Genomic DNA, 6,348 nt, shown 5'->3' on the forward strand with positions numbered 1-6,348 from the left:
AAACATGGGAATGTTTGTATGATAATGAATTTAGACTGGAAGATGATTTATTACTTTTACTTATGCTTTAATTGTACTCATGTACATTTTAAAAGTAATGAGGAATGGAAAAGATACATGGTGGTGACTAAAGATTAGGATTGCTTGTCTTGTTTGTTTGTAACAATATAAATGGAATTAATTAAGAAATAGGGTGCAGGGTTGGTTACAATTGGTATAATAATTGAAACAACAATTCTTGAGAGGGGAATAATATTATATTGTGTGTTACCATTGATTAAATAATTATGTAAAAAAACAGATGAAGTACTGATCAATGTAAATGGCCCAATGCAACAGAAAGACCAAACTGGGAGGAAATTGATTCCTCAAATGATATGTTATATATTTGATAATTCTTTTATTGATTTAATACTCTGAATTACTCTGATATAGTCTGAAACTATGAAAAACAGCTTAGCTTGCAGGGACAATTAATTAATGTGATACAGACATTGAGAGTCCTTGGGAAACAGGAGGAAATGAAATGTATGTGATAAGTGAATGAGTAGGGAGTTTTAAGATAAGGAACACCTGTGGTAGTTTACCTCCTCTGTGGAGAATTATAGCCTTTTTGTGAATGACCCTTTCTGTGAATGACCATGAAAATGTTGTGTATAGATATGGGATGATCTAATGTTTTTAATTGGAACAAAGTCAGGCTATGCCTGGCTCCTGCCTGGAGGAGGCAGAGGACCCATGTGTTATTTAGTGCTAGAAATGAGATGCAACAAATGTGTGTGTAGCAAATGACTCTAATAAGGGAAATCATTTAATATAGTAATCAAATGAATGCAGAAAGTAATGATTGTTAGTTAATAAAAAACATGTAACCATATGAGGTGATTACAGTGTTCTTTATGCATATAAAATGAAATAGTAATACTGTTGCCATCATTGAAGCAAGTTAGGACAGGATGACCCGCTGAAGGAGAGAAGGTGGAAAACAATTGCGGCCTACAATACCAATGAATAAGAAAGACATATTAATATGGATGTTATTACTGACATACTTGGGACAAGTGTTGCCCCCAATGACGGGGCCTACCAGAAAAACGTCCCAAGAAGGACCAGGATCCCCAGATGAACAATTATATGAAAGCATACTGCAGAATGGGTTCCCTACAATCAGCCTTGGAGATCTTGGTTGGCCTTTCCAATGAAGCTAACCTGAAACTAAATAATCCAGAAAGTGAATTCAGAAAGTACAGAGCACTTGACGGACTGTATTGAAGAAACTATGAATATGGACTTCCCAACGATGAATACGAGGCAAGATTCAGACAAAGAAGAGCAGCAAGCACAAAACTAAGAACCAGAGGAAGAAGAAGATCAGCAGGAACCGGCTACAGAATCTGAGGAAAGAGAAGAGGAAGTAGAAGGACAAGCGAAAGTAGGGGAAGAGCACACTGTGGCAGAAAAAGGGATTGAAGTGCCGCAGTAGAGCAGGAAAGCATAGAAAGTGAGACGGAAGTACATGTCACAGAGGAACAGGACCAGGAAGGTGAAGAAGGAGAAAGACAAGAAGAAAGTTATCATCCTGCTGAAACAGATACAGAAACAACTGAAGGACATGAAGCAGGCCAACAAGCGCAGTCATTCAATGAAGCGTTGTGGGACATGGAGAAAAGAATGGAAGCTCAAGGAGGTAATAGTGTGGATGATGCTGTTACTAACATATTTGGGACAGGTATTGCCTCCCATACAGGGCCTACCGGACAGGCGATTGAGGAAGGCCCAGACTCCCCAGGCGAGAGACCATCACGACGACCATGGTATGATGAATTTCCTACAATTGACATCTCAGACCTTCAATATTATTACCCCGAATGAGCAGAGACTAGATAACATAGCACGAGAAATCAGAAAGAAGCGAACGCCTGGATCACTAAACAAAGGTGAACCCGAAAAGCAAAGAATCTGGATAAGCAATTTGGCTAAGCAGAACAAACCGAAGAATCTGCCTCAAAAGACACCTGTCAAAATAATCACCCAAAGACTGAAAAAGCCAATACATTTAGAAAATGATATGGAACCCATAGAGTCAGCAGGAACAGAGGAACTATTACAATATGCAAATCAAAATGACTGGTATAAATGGGCCAGATATACAGCTAAGCAAACAAAAATAACAAACTGTGTAATGTGCTCACCCTCTCCATTGAAAAAATTGGTAGTAGTCCCGAATCAGTATGATTATAAGCATTGTGATGAGTATTATGCCAAAAAATTGTGGTAAAACAGGGAGAACATTGTTCTGCCCAGTAGAATGTTTGGTATTCTTGGGTCATCCGGAATATGATAAATATTATAAGATGATAGGGTGGGGAGATGAAGGCAGAAAATTAGACAAATACGTGTGGATAATGAGAAAAAAGAAAGCCCATTATCATATCAAATAAATCGTCAACTGGAGTATGAATGATTTAACAAAACTAAAGGAAAAACGAATGTAGGACAATTTAAGGGCAATTGCGCAGTAATATGGCATTTAGATGATGAAATGTTTTTTTGATAATGTGATTAGGTTTAGTGGACAGCAATATGCAACAGCGACATTAGGACAGCATTTTACTGCGAGCATAACTAGGCATTAGGAGACCAATTAGCAGCCACTAGTAAAATGGCATGGCAAAATCTTCAAGCACTGAATTGGTTATTAGCAGATAAAGGAGGAGTATGTGTTATATTAGGAGCAGATTGCTGTACATATATACCAAATAATACATCCCCAGAAGGAGCTTTTACCCAGGCAATGAAAAAACTGCATGACCTGAGAAAGGAAGTTAAATCTAATGTAGGGAGAGATCAGCGGTTTGGGCAATGGTTTGATGATCTTTTTGGTTCATGGAAGTCGGGGCTAATGAAAATAGGTATAATAATAGTTATAGGACTGACCCCATTTGCATTATTGTTTTGTTGTATTATACCCATTCTGAGATCAATTATGACTAGAACGGTGGCTAAGCAAATGGTAACTGTATCAATGATGCCAACGCAAACAAGTATAGCAACCAGACAACATACCATTGGGCCAGGATTGGATGAACTTGATGAGATTTATTGAGAAGCAATCAAGAAAATAACAATGTAAGGGGAATTTTATTTTTGAACACTTTTCTCATGTTTTTGATAGTAAGGGAGACAGCAAGACTATTGTACTTTCATTTTACATAACAAAATAGGTAGCAACTCAAGAAAGGAGTTAGAGGGTGTTTTGTTTGTTATTTTTGACATATTCCCCTATCACTCTCAATTTAACCAATTACTTATAATGATTAATGAAGTATATCTTTATTACAATGTACCTAATCAAGTAGATGTAGAATTGCTGATGATTAAGTTTAAGCAAAATATGGATGTGAAACAATTGCCAAGAGAAGACATGTGAGGAACATATGTGAAGAAAGGAGTGACGAGCACCTCAGTGCTTGGCTGCAAGAGCAAATAGACTCAACTGGTGGTTTAAAAACCCGTCGTCTGCTCCAACACACCACCAGATAGCGCTCCAGGCTACCGGAATTGTCTGTGAGTTCCTCTGGCAACGAAGGATGAATATTGCTATGTTACTTTTACTAGTGTTTTGTTAAGCATATATATATATATATCTTCTACATAATGAATAATCAATTGTACTCTACATCACGCAAGGCTTCACATTTGCATGCACATGCTTATTACAAATGAGTTTATTTTGTTACCCACTCGCAGGAACAGTGCTAGCTAAAGGACTGGGATCTTTTACTCCTTCCTAGTTAAGTGTGGATGGAGAGGTTTGGTCCCAAGTTCTGCAGAGTGCAGCCCCATAAAGATGGCATTGGATAGTGGACTGAGTAGCCTACTTTGGCTACATGATGAAATGGGACAGGCTAGCTTGTGTGACTGCACTCTGGTTTGAGGGAAATAGAGTGTGAGACTTTTTAAGTCTCAGAGGTGGGAATATATAGTATATTTTTCAATATTCTAGTATGTTTTTATATATTAAAATACATATATGAGTTTCCAGGCCTTTGTGTGACCCAGGAGAAAGCATGTGAGGTTACTAAAAGTGTTGATGCTGCAGAGAACACAAAAAATGGTATATGACCTTGAAAATCAGGTGTGTGAGCTAACAAAAACAAAATATGTATTTCTTCAAAAACAAAATGTGTTTCTGTTGGTCAGCAGTGTTCTGGCATGTAATCTTGACGATATCTCTTATCTCTTATACTTTTAAACAGTTATTATATGAATGATGTATTGTAAGCTGAATGTATGTTATCTTTGCAGCTGGTGTTTTGCTGCCATGATGTTTTGTCTTGATGAGCTAAAATCTGTGGAGCTTGCATTTTCTTTCATTAATCAAATGATAATGTGAAGTTACCAGCTGATGTATGTTTTTTTTTTAATAGATAAGCGGGGGATTTTCCACCAATATTTAATTAATGAAGGAGATAAAACATATTGGTGCTGAGGGAGAGAGACAAGGTCAATAATCCCATTGGTCAGAGATAGTGGGTAAAAGATAGCAAAAAGGTATATAACTGAGAACTTAGGAGGATAATGTCAGAACGGACAGCTGGCCGGTCTCATGTTTGTTGGTGTTCAATAAACTACAACTTTGGCATCTGGAACTCAAGACTCTGAGAGTTTTCTTACAACTTAGAGAGATTCATCGCGATATTCCACGACATTATCTGTGATAATTATTGATTTAAAGGATTAAAAAGCTAATGTTGATTATAATCAATGTTCTATTGATTTGAATAATTAGTAATTATCTTTGATAATTATTAATTATTGCTAATAACTAAACCCGCTCATACAAATGGACAAGTGTACACATGTTAAAACTTTTTATTTTTCTGTTATTGCAATTATCAGAAGACACATGACGTGATGCCCATCTGACTTGCCTGAGAATGGTTTCTTAACATTAATTGACCATGTTCTTGTCCGATTTACACTTCCTATGATGACAAGTGTGCCCATGCTTTGCTCTGCCATTCTTCTAAAGCCCCGTTGACTACCTGCCTGCTCTAAATATTGTATAATTTGATGCACGTGATGTGTGCACATTTATTCTACCTGGTAATTGATTTTTACAATTATTGTTTTGTTGTTGTAGTTGTTTTTCCCCCTGCATTCATTAATTAATCAAGAATGTTTCAGGATATTTTCTGACCACTTGCTCCCATCCACCTCTCATGCGATCACCATCCGCTCCCGCCTTCTACTGGAAATGTAATTGTGTGCCGCAAGAAATAACCTACGGGACTTCTGCTGGAATGCACCTCTACGTCCTTAATCAGTGCTTGAAGTGACAAACTAGTAAATTTTTTGTATCCCAAATAGACAAAATCTGTAACGCTGTAATCTTCTGCATATTTCATCATCTTACTATAGCCAAGAACCATTCATTCTTTCAGATATGAAATGTCTGACTACTTTCCCACATGATGTTTTGGGATGTGTATAACATCAATGTATGAATCATAAGTATTTTTTTTAAACATGCAGGGACATCTAATTTACTTTTCTTTATCATAATCATATCATGTGTTGGAGTTAAAATTAAATAACATTTTTTAAATATATTTGATGTATTTGGATTTTATGAGTATTTCCCAGGTTACGTTGCCCTATTACGGTACAAAAAAGTCAGAGTCATCAATATATCTGTTTTATTTCATGCAAAAAATTATGAGTTTCAGACTTCCCCTCTTATTTTAAAACATATCATATGTGTGTGTGTGTGTGTGTGTGTGAGAGAGATAGAGAGAGTGTGTGCGTATGTGTGTGTGGTCGGGTTCGGGAAAGGACATTTATTTAGGTTACAAACTGGTAATTACAAGGGTATTATGTTATAAATGTGGTTTATGAGGACATTTCTAGTGTCCCCATAATTCAATTTGCTAAAATACTAAACAATGCTTTTTTGAAAATGTAAAAATGCAGAAAGTTTTTTGTGAGGGTTAGGTTTAGGGGTAGGGTTAGGGGATAGAATCTATAGTTCGTACAGTATAAAAATCATTATGTCTATGGAGAGTCCATGTGTTTGTGTGTGTGTGTGTGTGTGTGTGTGTGTGTGTGTAACCAGTGCTGGGCAGATTACTTGTGAATTGTAATCAGATACTGATTAGAAATTCCATGACAAATAAATGAAGTCAGTAACGTAATCTTGTAGATTCAATTTTTGGGGGTAATCTAATCTGATTACTTTTGGATTACTTCCAACCTAATTGTATTTTATTTAATGTCACATGTATTTGAATAAGATAACCTTGTATCGTTTTAACATAAAAGTACAAGAAAGAAAATGTTTCCATT

Source organism: Xyrauchen texanus, chromosome 45 (assembly GCF_025860055.1).
Source record: "Xyrauchen texanus isolate HMW12.3.18 chromosome 45, RBS_HiC_50CHRs, whole genome shotgun sequence".
Lineage (NCBI taxonomy): Eukaryota > Metazoa > Chordata > Actinopteri > Cypriniformes > Catostomidae > Xyrauchen > Xyrauchen texanus.